The sequence below is a fragment of the Triticum aestivum genome, chromosome 3A (assembly GCF_018294505.1).
Source record: "Triticum aestivum cultivar Chinese Spring chromosome 3A, IWGSC CS RefSeq v2.1, whole genome shotgun sequence".
Lineage (NCBI taxonomy): Eukaryota > Viridiplantae > Streptophyta > Magnoliopsida > Poales > Poaceae > Triticum > Triticum aestivum.
This window is the reverse complement of record NC_057800.1, coordinates 724,512,705-724,535,364: the sequence shown is the minus strand read 5'-3', so window position 1 is coordinate 724,535,364 and position 22,660 is coordinate 724,512,705.

Genomic DNA, 22,660 nt, shown 5'->3' with positions numbered 1-22,660 from the left:
TCAGCATCCGAAAATCCAACCAAATGAAACTCTGAGACCTTTGGATACCATAATCCTAGAGTTGGGGTGTGAGCCAAATATCGAAGAATTCGCTTCACAGCTAAGTGATGCGACTCCTTTGGTGCCGCTTGAAATCGAGCACACATGCAAACACTAAGCATAATATCTGGCCTAGATGCACATAAATAAAGCAAAGACCCAATCATGGAGCGGTATACCTTTTGATCGAACTCTTTACCATTGTCGTCAGGACCTAGATGATGTTTGGCTGGCATTGGTGTTGTAAAGCCTTTGCAGTCTTGCATACCGAACTTCTTCAGGCAATCTTTGAGATACTTCTCTTGAGATATGAAGATGCCATTGCATTGTTGTCGTATTTGAAGACCAAGGAAGAACTTCAGCTCCCCCATCATGGACATCTGATATTGCTCTTGCATCATATATCCAAACTCTTCACTGTACTTCTGATTGGTGCAGCCGAAGATAATGCCATCCACATATATTTGGCACACAAACAGTTCACCATCATATGTCTTCGTGAAGAGAGTGGGATCCAGGGAACCAGGTATGAAGCCTTTGCTCTTCAGGAAGTATTTGAGTGTGTCATACCAGGCCCTAGGGGCTTGTTTGAGGCCATACAGTGCCTTGTTGAGCTTGTATACCATCTCAGGATGTTTTGGATTTTCAAAGCCAGGTGGTTGTGCAACATACACTTCTTCTTCAATCTTGCCATTGAGAAAGGCACTTTTCACATCCATTTGATATAGAAGTATGTTATGATGATTTGCATAGGCCAGCAGTATGCGTATGGCTTCAAGCCTAGCCACAGGAACAAATGTTTCATCGAAGTCAATGCCCTCCACTTGAGTATATCCTTGAGCAACGAGACGAGCTTTGTTTCTGACAACTTGACCATGCTCATCTTGCTTGTTGCAGTATATCCATTTGGTGCCTATTATGTTGTGCTTCCGTGGATCAGGACGCTTAACCAGTTCCCATACATTATTCAGTTCAAACTGTTGAAGCTCTTCTTGCATAGCTTGAATCCATTCAGGTTCCATGAAGGCTTCTTCAACTTTCTTGGGTTCTGATATTGATACGAATGCGAAGTGCCCACAGAAATTCGCCAGTTGAGTTGCCCTTGAACGAGTGAGTGGACCAAGTGCATTGATGCTGTCAATTATTCTGTCAATTTGCACTTCATTGGCAACACGAGGGTGTACAGGGCGAAGACTTTGCTCTTGCTGATCCGTGTTGTAGTTGGGAGGAATGTCTTCAGGCTGAGCATTGTCTTCATGTTGATCAGGTGCTGAGATGATAAGTTCTTCTTCAGGATGAGCTTTAGAAGGTATAATCTCTCCAGTTCCCATAAGCTTGATTGATTCGTTAGCTGGAACTTCATCTAGCACATTTGGCAGTTGCTCTCTTTGTGAACCATTTGTCTCATCAAACCGCACATCCACTGTTTCAACCACTTTGTAATGAAAGAGAATGAAGACTATGTAGGAGTGCGGATCCTTTCCATATCCAAGCATAAAGCCCTCATGTGCTTTTGGTGCAAACTTTGAGGTTTGGTGTGGGTCCTTGATCCAGCACCTTGCTCCAAATACTCTGAAGTAACTGACATTTGGCTTCTTGCCAGTTAGGAGTTCATAAGATGTCTTGTTCATAAGCTTGTGAAGATAAACGCGATTGATTGTATGGCATGCAGTGTCAATGGCTTCAGTCCAGAATTTTCTTGGAGTCTTGTATTCATCTAGCATTGTTCTGGCCATCTCAATGAGTGTTCTGTTCTTGCGTTCGATGACGCCATTCTGTTGTGGCGTGTATGGAGCTGAGAATTCATGTGTGATGCCCAAGGTATCAAGATATGTATCAAGGCCAGTGTTCTTGAATTCGGTGCCATTGTCACTTCTGATGTGCTTTATCTTCGCGCCAAAATTGTTCATAGCTCGATTGGCGAAGCGTCTGAAGACATCCTGCACTTCAGTCTTGTAAAGGATTATGTGCACCCACGTATATCTAGAATAATCATCAACAATGACAAAGCCATAGAGGCAAGTAGAAGTAGTAAAAGTTGAGTAGTGAGTGGGACCGAAAAGATCCATGTGGAGCAGTTCGAAGGGTTGTGTAGTAGTCATGATTGTCTTCGAAGGATGTTTTGCCCTTGTCATTTTCCCTGCTTCACAGGCACCGCATAAGTGATCTTTCTTGAACTTGACGCCCTCGATGCCTATGACATGCTTCTTCTTCGCAAGGGTGTGGAGGTTCCTCATGCCAGCATGCCCAAGCCTCCGATGCCAAAGCCAGCATTCTGAAGCTTTTGCAAGAACACATATTGCCAGTTGTGGCCCTGCTGAGAAATCTACCACGTACAAATCATCTTTCCGATACCCTTCAAACACTAGAGACTTGTCAGATTCCATTAGTACCAGGCAACGATATTTTCCAAACATTACGATCATGTTCAAATCACAAAGCATTGAGACAGACATTAATTTGAAGCCAAGGGATTCAACAAGCATGACTTTATCCATGTGTTGATCCTTTGAGATTGCAACTCTACCTAGACCCAATACCTTACTTTTACCAGTGTCAGCAAATGTGATGTGACTCTTGTCGGATGGACGTAAGGTTGAGTCCATAAGAAGGCTTCTTTTGCCAGTAATGTGATTTGTACACCCACTGTCAATAATCCATTCTGAAGACTTTGAAGTCGCTGGTGTCGTACCCTACAGTGCAGTTAGGGGGATAGGCTTCACTAAGAGAATTGTGAAGCAAAAACATTTGACGAACCAGTGGGTTACGAAAACTTAGATCCAGATTAGGACTAATAGGGAGAGTAGCATGCGATTCAGGAACGAAGTACATAATGATGCCATTTGGGCATTTTATCTTGCGCCCCACAAGATTTTTAAGGTCCCCAGCAATAGCATCAGAAGATTTTGTTTTTGTGCTGGAGACCTTTCCCTGCAAAAGAGAGTTAAGGTTTCTTAACCACCCACATCTTCAAGGGTGGCTTAGAAGCTATAAGTCTAAGTGCAGCATCTGAGAATTTTGGCTTTGAAGCCTTAGCAAACAGTCTAGCAGGTGGACAATAATACTCATAGGAATAAGCAGAATAATTTTTCGTCATATGAACATGACGGTTCGAAGAACCGCTCTCATATTCGTATGCCTGAGTATGGTTTCCCTGCAAAACATTTGCGTTAGTGTGACTCAGGTGAGTCATCTGTTTGTATGAAGCCTTTGGACCGTATGAAGCCTTTGGTCTGAGGTTTGTCTTCTTCAAGTGAGGTGTCATGAAGACATTCACAGGAAGATTTTCCAGACACTTTTTCGGAACCCAGATCTTCTTCATAGGCGGTCCATTCCTGCAGTTAGTACCAATGTACCTGGCAAACACTTCACCATTCTGATTCTTAAACAGTTTATAGTTTGCATCAAAGGATTCATCAATGATAATGGGGTTAGCACAAGTGAAGCCAGATAAATTGGATGGATCTGCTGAAAGTTCCTTTGCAGCAACCCATGTGGTTTTGGGGTACTGCTCAGGTTTCCAGTAAGAGCCATCTGCGTTTATTTTCCTCACGAACCCAACACCCTCTTTCCTGGGGTTTTGATTCAGAATCTGCTTCTTGAGGACATCACATAATGTCTGATGTCCTTTAAGACTTTTGTACATCCCTGTTTCAAGCAATGTCTTCAACCTAGCATTCTCATCAGCAATAGCAGTGGTATCCTCAGCAGAGGGGTTAGTTACCACATCAGCAGTTGAAGATATTGCAACAGCAGTAGCAGTGGAACATTCAGCAACAGAAGTAGCATTATCACGCTCAATGCATTTAAGACATGGTGGTTCAAATCCTTCCTGAGCGGACTGATCTGTTCGGTGCGAAGTGACTCATTTTCCTTTTGAAGATCTTCATGAGCCGCTCTCAATTTCTCAAGTTCTTGCTTCCTTTGAAGATAATCATAGGAAAGCTTTTCATGAGTCGTTGAGAGAGTATCAAGACGATCTTCAAGTTCCTGATACTTAACGTGAAGATTTTTTTATGTCTTCAATTAAGGATTTAGATCAAGTCATTTCAGCACCCAACAGATCATCGCTTCTGTCTAACAGTTTTTGAATATGTTCCATAGCTTTTTGTTTTTCAGTTGCAATTTTAGCAAGTGTTTTGTAGCTGGGTTTTGAATCACAGTCAGAGTCATCGTCACTAGATGTTTCATAGCGAGTAGTGCGTGAGTTTACCTTGGCACCGCGTGCCATGAAGCAGTAGGTAGGAGTGGAGTCGTTCTTGTCATTTGCATCGGCGTCGGTGATGCAGTCATTGTCTTCAGTGTTGAAGATGGACTTGGCGACGTATGCTGCAGCCAGACTCGCAATGCCAGAATCAGACTCCTCCTCAGACTCCACCTCTGCCTCCTTAGAAGTGGACTCCTCCTTTGAATCCATTTCCTTGCCAACAAATGCACGTGCCTTGCCAGATGAGCTCTTCTTGTGTGATGAAGACTTTGAGGAAGACTTGGAAGAAGACTTTGAATATTTCTTCTTCTTCTTGTCGTCAGAATCATATTCCTTGCTCTTCTGCTTCCTTCTGTTCTCATTTCCCATTGTGGACACTCAGAGATGAAGTGTCCAGTTTTCTTGCACTTGTGACATGTTTTCTTCTTGTAGTCATGAGCAGAAGGTTCATCATTCCTTGAGCTTGATCGTGAAGATTTTCTGAAGCATTTCTTCTTGGTGAATTTTTGGAACTTCTTCACTAGCATTGCAAGTTCTCTTCCAATGTCTTCAGGATCATCAGAACAGCTGTCAGATTCTTCTTCAGATGAGGAAACAGCTTTTGCCTTCAAGGCACGAGTTCGCCCATAGTTTGGACCGTAGATATCTCTTTTCTCAGAAAGCTGAAACTCGTGTGTGTTGAGCCTCTCAAGTATGTCAAACGGATCGAGTGTCTTGAAATCAGGACGTTCTTGAATCATCAGGGCTAGGATGTCAAACGAACTATCAAGTGATCTCAGCAGCGTCTTGACGATTTCATGTTTGGTGATCTCAGTGGCGCCGAGGGCTTGAAGCTCATTTGTGATGTCAGTGAGCCGATCAAATGTGTGCTGGACATTCTCATTGTCATTTCGCTTGAAGCGGTTGAAGAGGTTGCGAAGAACACTGATTCTTTGATCTCTCTGGGTTGAGACGCCTTCATTGACCTTGGAGAGCCAGTCCCAGACCAGTTTGGATGTCTTCAAGGCACTCACACGGCCATACTGTCCTTTTGTCAGATGGCCACAGATGATATTTTTGGCAGTAGAGTCCAGTTGAGTGAACTTCTTGACATCAGCAGTAGTAACACCTTCTCCAGCCTTGGGAACACCGTTCTCGACGACATACCATAGGTCGACGTCAATGGCTTCAAGATGCATGCGCATCTTATTCTTCCAGTAGGGATATTCAGTTCCATTGAAGACGGGGCACGCAGCGGAGACTTTGATTATCCCTGCAGTCGACATAGCTAAAACTACAGGTGGTTAAACCGAATCACACAGAACAAGGGAGCACCTCGCTCTGATACCAATTGAAAGTGCGTTATATCGACTAGAGGGGAGGTGAATAGGCGATTTTTATGAAAGTCTTCAAAACGTGAGAGTTATGAAGACAAACAGCAAAGATTATGCCTATTACTATGCAGCGGAAGTTAGATTACACTAGGCCAGCCATGGTCATGTATTCAATAGAGTGAAAGCACAATGACAAACAACTGCAGTGTAATAAGGATCAGGTAGGAAGAAGTTATGAAGCCAAACAGATCATACATTCACGTTGTGAAGACAAAAGATAAAGCAAGCATGCAATGGCTTCACAATGTGTAACAGTAAGAAAAGGAAGTGAAGATGAAACCAGTGACTCGTTGAAGACAATGATATGTTGGACCAGTTCCAGTTGCTGTGACAACTGTACGTCTGGTTGGAGCGGCTAGGTATTTAAACCTTAGGACACACAGTCCCGGACACCCAGTCCTGAACACACAATTCAGGAAACCAAGTCCTCACCGTATTCTCCTTGAGCTAAGGTCACTTAGTTCTCGCCCAATCACTCTGGTAAGTCTTCAAGGTAGACTCCCAAACCTTCACAAACTTCGTTCACTGGCAATCCACAATGTCTCTTGGATGCTCTGAACGCGACGCCTAACCGTCTGGAGGATTCACAGTCCTCAAGTGTAATAAGTCTTCAGATCACACAGACAAGAAGACCTAAGTGATGCCCAATTTGCTCTGGCTCTGGGTGGTTAGGGCTTTTCTCCTCACTAGGAATTTTCTCTCAAAGGCTTCGAGGTGGGTTGCTCTCAAACGACAAAAGCCGTGCACTAAAATCTGAGCAGCCAACCGTTTATGGTTGTAGGGGTGGGCTATTTATAGCCACTTGGCAACCCGACCTGATTTGTCCGAAATGACCCTGGGTCACTAAGGAACTGACACGTGTCTCAACGGTCAGATTTCGAACTCTCATGGCAACTTTACTTGGGCTACAAGCAAAGCTAACTTGTTCGGCTCTGGACAAGATTCGCTCTCATTGTCTTCACTCGAAGACATATGTTTTTGATTTAGGCATCACTTCAGTCATTCTGACTGGTTCTCCTGGACCCCACTTAACAGTACGGTGGTTCCTATGACTCAACAGAAAAAAAAGAACTACGAAAGATCTAAGTCTTCGAGCTCCATATGCTTCATAACATGTCTTCTTTTGTCATAGTCTTCAAAGTGAATATCTTCATGTACCACCTTTGTCTTCAATGTCTTCATACATTTTTAGGGGTCATCTCTGGTAGTAAAACCGAATCAATGAGGGACTTCTACCTGTATTATCCGGCAATTCTCACAAACACATTAGTCCCTCAACTAGGTTTGTCGTCAATACTCCAAAACCAACTAGGGGTGGCACTAGATGCATTTACACGTTCCCCAACAGTGTTGTCTCGCCCTAGGTTATAACTATCACATGATGAATATCATCCAACAAGTCACCCATCCAATGCCTACGAACTTTTCCATATTATATTTGCTAAGTTACTAAAGCCATCATCACTGTTACACTTGCTAGAAAATTATTGCTATCACTGTTACGGTTGCCGTTGCTATCGTCACTACTACCAAAACTATCAGACTACTGTGCTACTGATCACTTTGCTGCAGATAATTAATCTTCAGGTGTGGTTGAATTGACATCTCAGTTGTCAATACCTTTAAATATTCTTTGACTCCCCTTGTGTCGAATCTATAAATTTGGGTTGAGTACTCTACCCTTAAAAACTGTTGTGATCCCTTATACTTATGGATTATCACCCAGCTAGGTCAGTCGGGCCAAGGACCCTCGTATCGATTCACCAGTAGGCCATGTTGAGGCAGCCCATGGCGTATAAAAGAAAGGCTCCCAAAGACTTGTTGCAAAGTCACGCCGACGCTAATTTTTCGCAGATCTTGATCTACCGACATCGAGTAGTCTGTGAGCATCCCGTTCATCTGCGCCGTCTCCATGGTCGCCTTCGATCTCGTGCTCGACGATGTGGTAGTCGCCAACTCCATTGTCGCCGCCAGGGACACGGGGTCATTGGCGTCGTGCTGACAGGGTCGTGGTGATCACCACGCGTGGCCTCCCTCGCCGACCCATAGCTCTACCAACTTCACTTGTCGCTGCTGAACGACAGCGGCACAACCTCGCGTTGTCAGCCCTGCCGCAGTCGACTCGATCTGTTCGCTTGCGCGCGGAACTTCTCGTCGGACATGGTGATGCACACTCCATGATCCGCCTTGCTGGCTCGCCGGAGTCGCGGTCCGCTTGGGACGGCGTCGAGGACTGTTCTGCGTGGGACGTGATACTGCAAGTGCCACCACCCATGCCGAGTCGGTGCAGCCTTTATTGCCTTCCTAGCACCGCGGTCGACTTCGCCTCCGGCGTACCGTCGGTGCCACAGCTATGCCGGACACGCTGTGCACGCCGTGGTCGTCAACGCGTATGTTGTGGGTCAGCTCAAGTCTTCTCCGCAATCGACGCCACGACCGGCGGTGCCGACTGCTGCGCCGGCCACATCGCTGTGCACTCCGCGATCGTCAACAAATACGTCGTTCTCGCTCTAGCCAGGCCGCAGTAGTCAATTCCGTGTGCAGTCCTCACGCGGGTCAGCTCGCAGGGCCACCATCTATTTGGAGAAGTACGGTGGTTGTTTGAGTATTATATGGGAGCAGGCGAAAATACTAGTCTTAGTTCTTTATTTTTTTACCAGAAAGAAGAGACGTGGGGGATGAGAATTAGCGTGGCCGTCGGATAGAAAAAGAAGAAACGGGAGCAGGGATGGGAGAGCATCACGAGGGAGCAGGCAAGCCCCGTCCCCGGCGGAGGACCCTGTAGGGTAAGGTCGGGCATTTGCCCTACCTTGATTTTGTGGGATTCGATTTGTACAGGTATGCATCGATCGCTGGCTGCACTGGCTGCTTCCTACTTTCCTCGTTGCCTCGCTGTCGCTAGGAAAACAAAAGGAGAAAAAGAGAAGGGATCAGCCATAGATCGCACATGGGCCATGTTATTTGGGCCCTTAGCCCGTAAACTATTATTTTCATTGATCGATTAGCGATTAGGGCAAGTCCACCAACATTCCGGTAGCTATTTTAGTGAAGATTGTCTCCAAAAAAAAAAGCTATTTAGTGAAGAAAAACAAAGAACACGACAACAGTTTGCCAATCTACATCTGTACCTAATAATAAAGTGACTATTGCTTCTGTTCGTCCGTCATAAGATCGCCCATGAAGTCGCCAATAATTATCCCCATGCCACCATAAGTGGAAAAAAAATATTTCGTTTTTCCTTTCTCGAGTTACAGTCGGTTTTAGTTTACTTATAAATAAGTCCCTAGCATGTTTCATGCAATGAAGGAGCTCAGTGGTGTGAGCCTCGCCTCTATACATCAGAGACCGATTTTGAATCCCACTTCTAACATTTTTTCTGCACTTTCTCCAAGGCGTAGGATAAAGTTCCCTCACCCAAGCGTGACTTACTAGATGGGCTGCACAATGTTGTAGTTTTGGCCCAACTACTCTATTTCTAACCTTGTTTTTCATCTTTTACAGACTCAAATGCTTTTAAAACAAATCATATCTTTCAAACCCTAACTTCAAATTAAGCAATTTATATTTGAAAATCGGTCAAAAAAATATGTAAGTTGACAACCTACAATCCTATTATGATATCCACTTCTAACATTTTTTCTGCATTTTCTCCAATTCCTGTAGGCGTAGGATAAAGTTCCCTCGCCCAAGCGTGACTTACTAGATAGGCTGCACAATGTTTTAGTCTCGGCCCAGCTACTTTATTTTTACCTTCTTTTTCTTCTTTTACAGATTCAAATGCTTTTAAAACAAATCATATCTTTCAATCCCTAACTCCAAATTAAGCAATTTATATATGAAAATCCGTCAAAAAATATGTAAGTTGACAATCTACAATCCTATTATCGTACTGGTATTTGTCGTGGTTCTAACTCTGACAGTGATGTAGGGGGGTATGTATGGAGAGGCTAGATCTCAGCTATTGGGAAGTTGTAAACACACCAAGATGTACGAGTTCAGGCCCTTTGCGGAGGAAGTAACAGCCCTACGTCTCGGTGCCCGGAGGCGGTCGACTGGATTACTGGCGTGTGAATAACAGGGGTGCGAACCCTTCATACTGAGGAGGGGGGTGGCTTATATAGAGTTCGCCGGCCCCCTCCTGCCCTCAGTAATGCAGGGTTTAAGGTACATTCAAGGTTGGGCGTTACTGGTAACACCTCTAATAAAGTGCTATAATGACCATAAAGACTACTTAACAGCTGACCGTTTGCCTGCGGAGTGACTATAGGTCTCCTGGCGGTCGAGTGGTTGGCTTCATGGTCGAGTGATAGCTTTCTGGTCGAGTGTCTTGAGTCCGTCGAGTGGGATACCTTCAAGTCGATTGAAAGGTGACTTCTCTTAGGGATGTCCTAGGGTAGGGCTCCTGGGATGGGTCCGTGCCCCTACCCTAGGTACATGTCTTCATCATTAGCCCCCGAATGGATCGAGGTTAGAGTGGGGAAAGAGTTGGAGATCTTTCCGACTGGTTCTTTGGGCTACGTGAGCACCTTGTTTTGGGTCAATCGTCACGGATGACATTGCCAACCTTTTTCAGTCGCCTTGATCCATTCCAGGCCTTTCGTCGAGTGAATTTCTTTGCTTGTGAGATACTGAGCGTCGGCGCGATCGGGGTCTTCTGTTTTGACAAGTTGTTCTGTGGCCCGCGGATGTCGCAGGATTCGGATTTCGGGAAGCGCGCGGGACTGGAGCGGCCGTAGTAATCGGAAGCGATAAAGCGGAAGCTCCTCGATCCCCGCGTCGCCTTTTTCGCCACGTACTGCGCGCGCGTCTGCTGCGGGATTTGACTGGATAGCCTGGGCCTACCAGTCAGTCACTCGGAAGCGGTCCCTTATAAATCGCCGGCTCGGGGTTTCCAAGCAGTGCGCTCTCTTCTCCTCCTTTCTTCTTCCTCTCTCCCTTCGCAAGTCCTTCCGCCACCTCCGTTCTCGCCCCAGCGCAGCAGGCCCGTGCGAGACTTCTCCGGCGACGATGACGAAGGGCAAGACCTCCGCTCTGGAGCGCGCGAAGAAGGCGGCGGCGGCGGGGAAAGGGAAGAGGTCTGCTCGGGGCGGATCTTCCTCTAGGACCGCTCTGCCCAAAGGTTGGATCCAGGGCGACTGGATGCCGTCCGTGCTCCGGCAAGAGGATCTCGACGACATGGTCGAGGGGGGAGTCATTCCCCACCAAGCCGCGCGTCTTCCGGGGGGAGAGATCGAACCCCAACCCCGCGACGGTGAGTGCATGCTCCTAGCCACCCACATCGACCGAGGGTTTTCTCTGCCGCCCCATCCTTTTTTCCGGAGCTTCTTGAACTTCTTCAGAGTGCAGCTCCACCACTTTACTCCCAACTCCATTGTATACCTTGCCGCTTTCATTTCCATGTGTGAGGCTTTCTTGGGTTGCCGCCCCCATTGGGGACTTTTCAAGCACATCTTTACTTGACGTTCTCAATCGGTCAAGAAGGCCAAGTCGAGTGACGAGAGGACGCAGGTGATCCAGTTGTGCGGGGGCTTGGCGATCCAAACGAGGGGAAAGAGCTGTTTTCCGTCCATTACTTTCCCGGAGTCGGTCCGTGGTTGGCAGGCGACCTGGTTCTACTGTCAGGACCAGGCGACCCCAGGACAGTCGACTGGTCTTCCTCCTTTCTCCCTCGACCGAGCTGAAAAACCCGCTTCTCTGAAAGTGACGCCGGAGGAAAGGGCCCAAGTCAAAGTGTTGGCCGGTCGAGTGGTCGAGCTTGTCCGTGAGGGTGTGACTGGGATGGACCTGCTGGAGGTCTTCCTCCAGAGGCGCATCCAACCGCTCCAGGCCCGTGACCACCCGATGTGGTTGTACTCTGGTCTCGATGACACCACTCGGATCCACCCGGAGGAGGTCACTGACGAGATGCTGGAGGGGTGGCTGTCGAGCATCACGGGGAACAAAGACAACCCCCGAGGAGCCAGGAGGGTAACTCCACTCGACAACTTGTATGAAGTGGACCAGGTATGTCTTTATGCTCCCGACTGAAATCTTGTTTTCTACATTGGTCTTCTTTGAGTTGGTCGATTGACTTTTGTCTTGTCTATTGCTTTCCAGGCGACCACCGAGATGTAGTCGACGCCCAACGGGGCTCAGGAGCCAACTGAGGAAGGGGAGGCGAGCGGAGGTGAGAGTGGGGACGACCAAGGCGAGTGGGAGTCCGACGGTGAAGGAGAGGAAGACGACAACATCGACTCCAGCGAAGAGGAGGAGGAGGAGGTCGAACCCCCTCGCCCAGAGGGGTGGTCCAAGCACACACACGACCCAGTGCAGGAACGTGGCAAGGCGACTGCTTCTGTTGGGCAGTCGTCGAAACGCCCTCGGACCTCTTCTCCTACGCCGACTGGGAAGGTTCCCAAGCACCCACGCACGACGATGTCCAAGCCGCCCAAGGCTCTGCCCAAGATGAAGATAGTTGTCCCTACCATTTCCGGGTAATAATAAAACTTGTTTTCCTTTGTCGACCGTGGATGGATCCTTGGTCGATCCATTGAGCCAACCGACTGACTTTCGAGGCTTGCAGTGCTGCTACTTCTGAGGTCTCCGCCAAGGACGACGACCAAGAGATGGAGGATGCTGTTACCTCCAACCCTGGTACGATTACTGACGTTCTGCTTTGAGTCGACTGATCATTTATTGCAACTCTGGTCGATTGAACTTTTCCTTTGTAGCCCCTCCTCATGTTATCGACCTCCCGGATGACGACGACAATGGTCCGTTGAGAGTGAGGAGGCACAAGAGGGCGTCGGCTGACAAGACCCCCCAATCCGCTCCGGCGTCCGAGGCCGTGGCTCGGGATGATGGTGACACCACTCGGGCTTCTGTGACCTTCGCCGTTCCTCTGGCGAGTGTGCAGCCCTCGTCGTCGACTGCGGATCCGTCTTCGCTTTTTGCCGCATACCCCGTCCCTGAGGACCAAGCGGCTGCTGCAAAAGAGGCTATACGCCAGGCGGGGATCATGATGGAGCAAGTGAAGATGGCTCGGGAGGCCAGCCAAGCAGCCTATGACGCGAGTTCGGCTCTTCAGAGCAACGTCCAAGTCAGTCGACTCAACACTTCGTCTGTTATGATATGTTGTTTGAAGAGTCTCTTTTCCGAAGATCTTTTGTATCTGCATCTGTACACCCACTGGGTGTGTCTTCCAATTCTTGGATGAGTGGGGGCACGCTAAGTGCACCCACTGGGTGTAGTCCCTGAGACTACGGTGGACTGCTGGCAGTCGACTGTAGTCTTTACATTGTGTTGCTGTAGCTGTATTTCTTCACTCGGTTTGGTCGGGCCAGGTCGAGTGGAACTGTATTCGGTCGACTGCGGGCAGTCGACTTTTTCTCTCTTTCTTTTTTTTGGTCGAACCAGTGGGGGCACGCTGAGTGCACCCACTGGGTGTAGTCCCCGAGACTACTGTCGAATGTTTTTGATTCGGCTATGGTCTTAGAAACGTCATCATTGTCTCTTAGTTACTCAGAAGCAACTTATCTTGGACGTCTGTCAACTGATTTTTCTTTTTACAGAAATCTTGCGAACTTGTAGCTCGCTATACTGAGTTGGAGAATCAGCAGATCCAGCTCAACCTTAACTTGAAGCTTGCTCAGGAGAATTTGAAGAAGGCGCAAGAAGAAGCAAAAGGTATGGCTGGTGAGGTTCTCCATTCTTAACGGGTGGCTTTTCTTTCTTGTCCATTCTTGATGTTGGTTCCACTCGATGCGCCGCAGATAAACTGGAGGAAGCTCTGAAGAAGAAGGGTCAAGACCTTGCAGAGGCACAGAAGGAGGCCTCGAGCAAAACGAAGCTCGCAGAGGAGAAATTTTCTTCGGTCGGAGCTCTTGAACAGGAGAACTCCATACTGAAAACTGCTCTCGAGACAGCTAATCGAGATGCCAGTCGACTGAAGAAGGAGAAGATGGCTCTGCACGACAAGGCGGGAGAGCTGGCGGGGAAGGCAAAAGATCTGGAGGCTTATCTCGGAGGACTCGCCAAGAAGCTGTTCGTCATGCTCGAAGGTAATTATTCCAACCCGGCTGTCTTGTAGTTGCCGAGCCCGTGTACGGCCACTGTCTTATTCTTGAATCGTGTTTGCAGAATTCTGCCAGAGCTTCGAAGAGGAAACCAGTCGAGTGGAGCCAGGCTTGGATCCCGCCAATTCTCTCGTGAAGGACGAGGCTTCTATGAACGTGCTGCGACTGGAGTCTCGTGTTACCAGCGTCGTTGGTTATCTTGCTCGGCTGAAGGCTGCGATGTCGCGGATCGACACATCACTCTGGCCCGGAACGACACTTCAGAACGACCTCGAGTCCCTGATGGTCCGACTGAATGAAGTCCCGGGTCGAGTGGCGGAATGGAAGAAATCTTCTGCTAGATGTGGTGCTGATGTCGCTCTGTCACTGGTCCGCGTCCATTGCAAGGAGGCGCAAGAAGAAAAGCTGGCCGCCATCCAAGTTGCCAATACCAGGAAGCACAACTTTCAGGACTTCATGGAGACTTTTATTGCTGTGGCCACTCATATTGCAGATGGGATCGACTTGGACGAGTTCGTCGCCCCTTCCAGTCCTCCTCCTGAGGAATGAAAAACTTCTATGCTTCACTTTAAATTTGCCTCGGAATGCCGAGTGGATTTGTAACCGTTAAACTCCGTCGAGCCGAGGGCTTGAGTACTTTGATCTGAGGTCTGGGACCTTTTAGGCTTTATCTGATCTTGATTTCTCGTTGAATATCTTCATGGTTTGATTCGTCGAGTGGATCTTGATCTTCACTCGGAATAACCTTGTATTTGCGGCGCAGCTCCGAAGGGGAAGTTAGCAGTCGACTCGCGGATTGGGTTGAGTCTTGTACTTAAGCGAGCACTGGGCTGTAGCTAAGCTTCCGAGTGAGAGGTTTGCTCTCCACTCGGTAGGATTTTTAAACACTTAGGCGAGCGTTGGGCTGCAGCTAAGCCCCCGAGTGGGAGGTTTGCTCTCCACTCGGTAGGATTTTTAAACACTTAGGCGAGCACTGGGCTGCAGCTAAGCCTCCAAGTGGGAGGTTTGCTCTCCACTCGGTAGGATTTTAAACACTTAGGCGAGCACTGGGCTGCAGCTAAGCCCCCGAGTGGGAGGTTTGCTCTCCACTCGGTAGGATTTTTAAACACTTAGGCGAACGGTGGGCTGCGGCTAAGCCCCCGAGTGGGAGGTTTGCTCTCCACTCGGTAGGATTTTTAAACACTTAGGCGAGCACTGGGCTGCAGCTAAGCCCCCGAGTGGGAGGTTTGCTCTCCACTCGGTAGGATTTTATATACTTAGGCGAGCGCCTGACTGCAGCTAAGCCTCTAAGTGAGAGAACTTAGGCGAGTACTGGACTGCAGCTAAGCCCCCGAGTGGGAGAATTGCTCTCCACTCGGTAGGATTTTTTCAAACTTAGGCGAGTGCCTGACTGCAGCTAAGTCTCTAAGTGAGAGAACTTAGGCGAGTACTGGACTGCAGCTAAGCCCCCGAGTGGGAGGATTGCTCTCCACTCGGTAGGATTTTTTCAAACTTAGGCGAGTGCCTGACTGCAGCTAAGTCTCTAAGTGAGAGAACTTAGGCGAGTACTGGACTGCAGCTAAGCCCCCGAGTGGGAGGATTGCTCTCCACTCGGTAGGATTTTTTCAAACTTAGGCGAGCGCTGGGCTGCAGCTAAGCCTCCGAGTGGGAGTCTGGCTCTCCACTCGGTAGGATTTTTCGAACTTAGGCGAAGCGGATTCGCAGCTAAGTCACCCACTGGGGGATTTCGTAAGCAAACAGAAGTGACAGCAATTATTGGAGCACTCTTGTCTTTGATAAAAATAAACTGCAGAAATTTTTCTTATTACATCTCGTCCAAGGGAGAACTCAAGTGTAAAAGGGGTGGAGTAGTTCCACATTCCAAGCTCGTGGCTCGTCGATCTGGCGATCAACATTGTAGAGGTGATACGCTCCATTGTGGAGGACTTTGGTGACGATGAAGGGGCCTTCCCAAGTAGGAGCAAGCTTGTGTGGTTTCTGTTGATCCACTCGGAGGACCAAATCTCCTTCTTGGAAGGCTCGACTCTTCACATTCCGGGCATGGAATCGACGCAAGTCTTGCTGATAAATGGTTGATCTGATCATGGCCATCTCCCTCTCTTCTTCTAGGAGGTCGACTGCGTCTTGCCGGGCCTGTTCTGCTTCATCTTCGGTGTAAAGCTCGACTCGGGGCGCGTTGTGAAGAAGATCACTTGGCAGAACTGCTTCGGCTCCATAAACCAGAAAGAATGGAGTTCTTCCAGTCGACCGGTTAGGGGTGGTCCTCAATCCCCACAGAACTGATGGAAGCTCGTCGACCCAAGCACCTGCCGCGTGCTTGAGATCACGCATCAGTCGAGGCTTTAGTCCTTTGAGAATCAGACCATTTGCTCTTTCAGCTTGTCCATTCGACTGGGGATGGTCGACCGATGCGTAGTTAACTCGAGTGCCTTGAGAGGCGCAAAAAGCTTTGAACTTGTCCGAATCGAAGTTTGACCCATTGTCAGTGATGATGCTATGCGAGACTCCGTATCTGAATGTTAGCCCTCTGACGAAACTGATAGCAGTGCAAGCATCAAGATTCTTGATAGGCTTAGCTTCAATCCATTTGGTAAACTTGTCGACTGCCACAAGCACATGAGTGAAACCACTTCTGCCTGTTCTCAGTGGACCAACCATGTCTAGTCCCCAAACAGCAAAGGGCCAGACGAGTGGAATGGTCTTCAAGGCTGAAGCAGGCTTGTGTGACATGTTGGAGTAGAACTGGCACCCTCCACACTTGTCGACTATCTCTTTTGCCATCTCATTTGCTCTAGGCCAGTAAAATCCCGCTCGGTATGCTTTAGCCACAATGGTCCGAGAGGACGCATGGTGACCACAGGTCCCCGAGTGGATATCATCAAGGATTATCCGACCTTCTTCTGGTGTTATGCACTTCTGACCGATTCCAGTCGCGCTTTCTCTATACAACTTCCCCTTTATGACTGTGAAGGCCTTGGATCGGCGGACGATCTGTCGAGCCTCTTCCTCGTCCTCTGAGAGTTCTTTCCTTAGGATATACGCGATGTACAGTATCGTCCAGTCGGGAGTGATTGCCAAGACTTCCATGATTAGGTCGACCACAGCAGGAACTTCGACTTTAGTCGGATCTGTGGCACTTTTCGGCTGCGGGGCTTCTTCTGTAAAAGGATCCTCCTGGACTGACGGCGAGCGGATGTGCTCCAAAAACACATTGCTGGGAATGGCTTCTCTCTTGGAGCCTATCTTTGCCAGATCATCAGCTGCTTGATTTTTCAGTCGGGGGATGTGATGAAGCTCTAACCCCTCGAATTTCTTTTCTAGCTTTCTTACTGCGTTGCAGTAGCCAGTCATAGCTGGACTTCTGATGTCCCACTCCTTCATCACCTGATTAACCACCAAATCTGAGTCGCCATAGACCATGAGGCGACGGACGCCGAGTGAAATGGCCATGCGCAACCCGTACAAAAGTGCTTCATATTCTGCTTCATTATTGGAGGAATCGAAGAGAATCTGGAGGACATATCTGACCTTATCTCCTCGGGGGGAGACTAGAACTACCCTAGCACCGGAACCATTTAGCATCTTAGATCCATCGAAGAACATGGTCCAGTGCTCCGAGTGAACTTGAGTCGGAAGTTGCTGCTCAATCCACTCGGCGATGAAATCTGCGATTGCTTGGGACTTGATAGCCTTCTTTGCTTCAAACTTGACATCTAAGGGAAGGAGTTCAATCGCCCACTTGGCCACTCGACCAGTTGCATCTTTGTTATGCAGAATCTCTGACAGTGGGGCGTCGCTGACGACTGTAATGGAGTGGTCAGAGAAGTAATGTGCAACCTTCTTCGTGGTCATGTAAATCCCATATACAAGCTTCTGGTTGTGAGGGTATCTTTGTTTTGAAGGGGTCAAAACTTCAGACAGATAATAGACTGGGCGCTGAACTCTGAAGGGCTTTCCTTCTTCTTCCCGCTCGACCGTAAGTACTATACTGACAACTTGTCCCGTGGCTGCAATGTAAAGCAGCAGAGGCTCTTTGCTGATTGGGGCAGCAAGCACCGGGCTAGGTGGAGAGCAGAGCTTTGAGCTCTGCAAATGCTGCGTCAGCTTCTGGAGTCCACTTGAACTTGTCAGACTTCTTCATCAGTCGGTAAAGAGGCAACGCCTTTTCACCGAGACGAGAAATGAATCGACTTAGAGCGGCCAAGCAGCCTGTAAGATTTTGGACATCATGCATGCGTACAGGACGCTTCATCCGGAGTATGGTGCCAACTTTTTCAGGATTGGCATCGATCCCCCATTCGGAAATGAGAAAACCGAGTAACTTTCCACCTGGAACTCCGAACGTGCACTTTGACGGATTGAGCTTGATATCATACCTCCTGAGGTTGGCAAAGGTTTCAGCAAGGTCAGCCCGCAGGTCGGAACCTTTCCGTGACTTGACCACAATATCATCCACGTATGCCTCCACATTCCGACTGATTTGAGTGAGTAGACACTTCTGAATCATTCTCATGAACGTGGCTCCGGCGTTCTTGAGGCCGAACGGCATGGTGACGTAACAGAAGCATCCGAATGGAGTGATGAAAGCTGTTTTGATCTCGTCGGGTCCATACAGACGGATCTGATGGTACCCGGAATAGGCATCTAGAAAAGACAATCTCTCGCACCCCGCAGTCAAGTCGACTATTTGGTCGATGCGAGGGAGAGGAAAATGATTTTTCGGGCAGGCCTGATTGATATGTTTGAAATCAATGCACATGCGAAGTGACTTGTCCTTCTTGGGGACCATGACGACATTGGCGAGCCACTTGGAATGGTAAATCTCTCGGATGAACTTCGCTGCTAAGAGCCGAGCTACCTCCTCGCCAATGGCTTGCTTCTTCTGGACGGCGGACCGTTGAAGATGTTCCTTCACAGGCTTGAATTTTGGGTCGACTCGTAGACGGTGCTCAGCCAGCCCTCTGGGAACTCCAGGCATGTCAGAGGGCTTCCATGCGAAGATGTCCCAGTTCTCATGGAGGAGCTGGACGAGCGCTTCTTCCTATTTGGAGTCAAGCATCATTGAGATGTGAGTCGGGGCAGCATCGGGGTCAGTCGGGTGAATGTGGACTGGCTTTATTTCACCGGACAACTGAAAAGCTGATTCTGAAGCAGACTTCTTGGCTCGTAGCAATTCGCTCGGATCGGCGGTCTTTTGGTACTCTTGCAGCTCGACCACTGCCATCTGAGCATCAGCGATCTTTGAGCCTTTCTGAAAACACTCTTCTGCTTTCTTTCGGTTGCCTCTAACAGTGATCACACCTTTAGGGCCAGGCATCTTCAGTTTGAGGTACACGTGACATGGTCGAGCCATGAAGCATGCGTAAGCTGGCCTGCCCAAAATGGCATGATAAGCACTTTGGAAGTCCACAACCTGGAATGTCAACTTTTCCTTGCGGTAATTCTTTGAATCGCCGAAAACCACATCAAGAGCAATCTGGCCGAGCGATTCGGCTTTCTTGCCAGGAATGACTCCGTGGAAGCTCATGTTACTGGTACCTAGTCTGGACATCGGAATGCCCATTCCTTTCAAAGTTTCAGCGTACAGTATGTTCAGGCCACTGCCACCATCCATCAGGACTTTGGTCAGTCGAGTGCCTTCGACAATTGGATCGATCACCAAAGCTTGCCTCCCAGGGGTGGCAATGTGCGTAGGGTGATCATACTGGTCGAACGTGATGGCGGTCTGAGACCACTTCAGATAACTGGGTGTTGCCGGAGCAACCATATTCACCACACGGTTGATGACTTTCAGTCGACTTTTGCTTTCGACATCAGCAAAAATCATCAGGGTGGAATTGATTTGGGGGTATCCATCGTCACTGTCTTCCTTGTCCTCGACTCTGTCTGACTCTTTTTCCTTATCCTTGGACTGTTTGCCTTGAAACTGCTGGATTAGGAGCCGACACTGTCGAGTGGTATGCTTTGGGTAAATAAAATTATCCTCTTCATCTTTCTTGGTGTGGATGTGACATGGCAGATCCAAAACATCGTTTCCATCCTGATCCTTGACTTTCTTGGGCTTCCAGGTGCCCTTGGGTTTTCCCTTGAAGTTTCCCTGGGCTACGACCAGGGCCTCCCTAGGAGCGGCTGGCTCGGCCTTCTGCTTCTGTTTCCGATTGGAGTTTCCTCCGGTTTCTTGGGCGACTGCCTTGTGCTTGCCACTCCGGAGTCGGTCCTCGTCTTCACCATTAGCGTACTTGGTGGCAATCTCCATCATCCGATTCAGAGACATCTCTCCAGTTCGACCGAACTTCAGATTCAACTCTCTGTATTTAACGCCTTCCTTGAAGGCACAAACTGCTTGATGGTCTGGCACGTTCTCAACCGAGTGATGCAGTGTGATCCACCTCTGGATGTATTCCCTCAGAGTTTCATTCGGCTTCTGCATGCAAGACCACAACTCTGTAAGGCCTGCAGGTCGCTTGCATGTTCCTTCAAAGGTTGTGATAAACACTCGGGAGAGGTCCTCTCAAGTGTAAATGCTGCTGGGTGCCAACTGATTTAGCCACGCTCTGGCTGAGCCCTCTAACATGAGAGGCAAATGCTTCATGGCCACCTCATCATTGCCACCACCAATCTGTACAGCCACTCGGTAATCTTCGAGCCAAGTGTCAGGCTTAGATTCACCGGTGAACTTGCTGATTCCAGTCGCCAGCCTGAAATTGGGGGGAATCACTGCGGCCCTGATGGCTCGACTGAAACACTCTGGCCCTGAAACACGTATTCTGCTGCTGGAGGGCGCATCTCTGTTCTGGCCTTCCCGATGAGCCCTGTTCCTGTCAACCAAGCCTTGAACGAGGACAGATCTCGCGTCAAATCCTGGGTCTCTGGGGTCGACGGGAATCCTCTGCCCAACGCTATGAGGGCGCCTGTCATCTCGATGTCGAGGCGCATATGACCCACTCCTCGGGGGAGGGGTTGGCACTCGACGTCGATCATCACGATCGGATCGGTGATCGTACTGCTCATTCCTTCTGTACTGAGCATGCCGGTCGCCACGTCCCTCATGCCTCGGGGGCGACCGCGGGCTGTGAGCCGACTGGACTGTATCTGTTGCAGCGGATCGACTGTGGATCCTATTCAGCGACTGGGAAACAGCGGAATTCTGGTTTCCCGCCGCCCGGAGCAACGCTTTGATCTGTAACAAGCCCCTGCCAGCCTCCGACTGGGAGGGCTGAATCGATTCTGCTATACGGGCCGCGGCGGCCAAATTCTGAACTGGGGTTCGGTATACCTGCGTCGGCGGGAAGAGCTGGCGTCGACTAGACTCGGGAGCCCGCTGACGCGCTTGCTCGTCGAGTGCTCACTGGAGATTCTCCAGTCGAGTGCGCTCGGCCAAATTAGCCAAGCGCACGTCCTCCAAGGCCCGGGCCTCGGGGGACTCTCTGACGATAGGAGTGCGGAGTGTGTCCACGTTCCGGCGGCGAAGCTCCTCTTGCTGCAATGACGTGAGAGGTTCGGGGAGATACTCATCGTGGGGATGCGACGGGTCGCCCCCACCCGCGCCTCCATCAGCGCGAGAGAAACCGGGAGGACTGTGCGTATCGACCGCCAGGATCTCAGCCGCTGGGTCGCTGCTGTCGCACTCGGATGCGGTCTCCGCGGAGCCAGTCGACAGGTCGAACAGGCCGCAGAGGGATTCGTCGGGCTCGATTGCCGCGACTTGCGGGGCGGCCGACTGGCGAGCCACGGCGTGCCTCACTCACCTCTGAAGTCTCGACCGACCGGAGCGCTTGCGCCGGTGGGAGACAGAGCGGGGAGACGATACGGGGGCCGACCGATACTGGGTCGACGGCTGCCGCAGGAGGACGCCACGAACGCATGCGCGGAAATGCGTCGCACCGCGGACGGGGAGCGCGTCGACGTCGAGTGGCGCCTCCTGAAGCCAGGCGGAGTCGTCGGCGATGAACGTGAGCGCGCCGAGGCGGATCTCGCGGCCCTCCACCAAAACTCCGCACGAAACCATGATCAAAGGATCGAAAAAATCGCAACTTCTCCAATCAGGCGCTAAGATTCCTGCCCCACGGTGGGCGCCAACTGTCGTGGTTCTAACTCTGACAGTGATGTAGGGGGGTATGTATGGAGAGGCTAGATCTCAGCTATTGGGAAGTTGTAAACACACCAAGATGTACGAGTTCAGGACCTTCGCGGAGGAAGTAACAGCCCTACGTCTCGGTGCCCGGAGGCGGTCGACTGGATTACTGGCGTGTGAATAACAGGGGTGCGAACCCTTCATACTGAGGAGGGGGTGGCTTATATAGAGTTTGTCGGCCCCCTCCTGCCCTCAGTAATGCAGGGTTTAAGGTACATTCAAGGTTGGGCGTTACTGGTAACGCCTCTAATAAAGTGCTATAATGACCATAAAGACTACTTAACAGCTGACGGTTTGCCTGCGGAGTGAATATAGGTCTCCTGGCGGTCGAGTGGTTGGCTTCATGGTCAAGTGATAGCTTTCTGGTCGAGTGTCTTGAGTCCGTTGAGTGGGATACCTTCAAGTCGATTGAAAGGTGACTTCTCCTAGGGATGTCCTAGGGTAGGGCTCCTGGGACGGGTCCGTGCCCCTACCCTAGGTACATGTCTTCATCAGTATTCGCATGCGGTGAATTTAGTTTTGCATCATATATTTTTTCTACTTTAGATAGTGTCCGCCCCACCTTAATTTTTTGCCGTCCTCCGCCGGTGCCTACCATAGGAGATAGCGATCCAAACTGAAGCATACTTGGTGCTGAAGTTTGTCTCATAGCTTGTTCCACGATGAAGAAAGCATAATAGAAGCATGAGCTGACCATATTAATCACTTAAGTACAAGGCAAATCTTCTTTCCCACCAGTATTTATGGGAATTTTATTTTGTGCAATCCATGTGTATTGAGCATAGCTTCAATATAACATCTATCTCAAGACGGTTGTAGATTGACTTGTTTTAATTCAAACAGCATCTTGTGC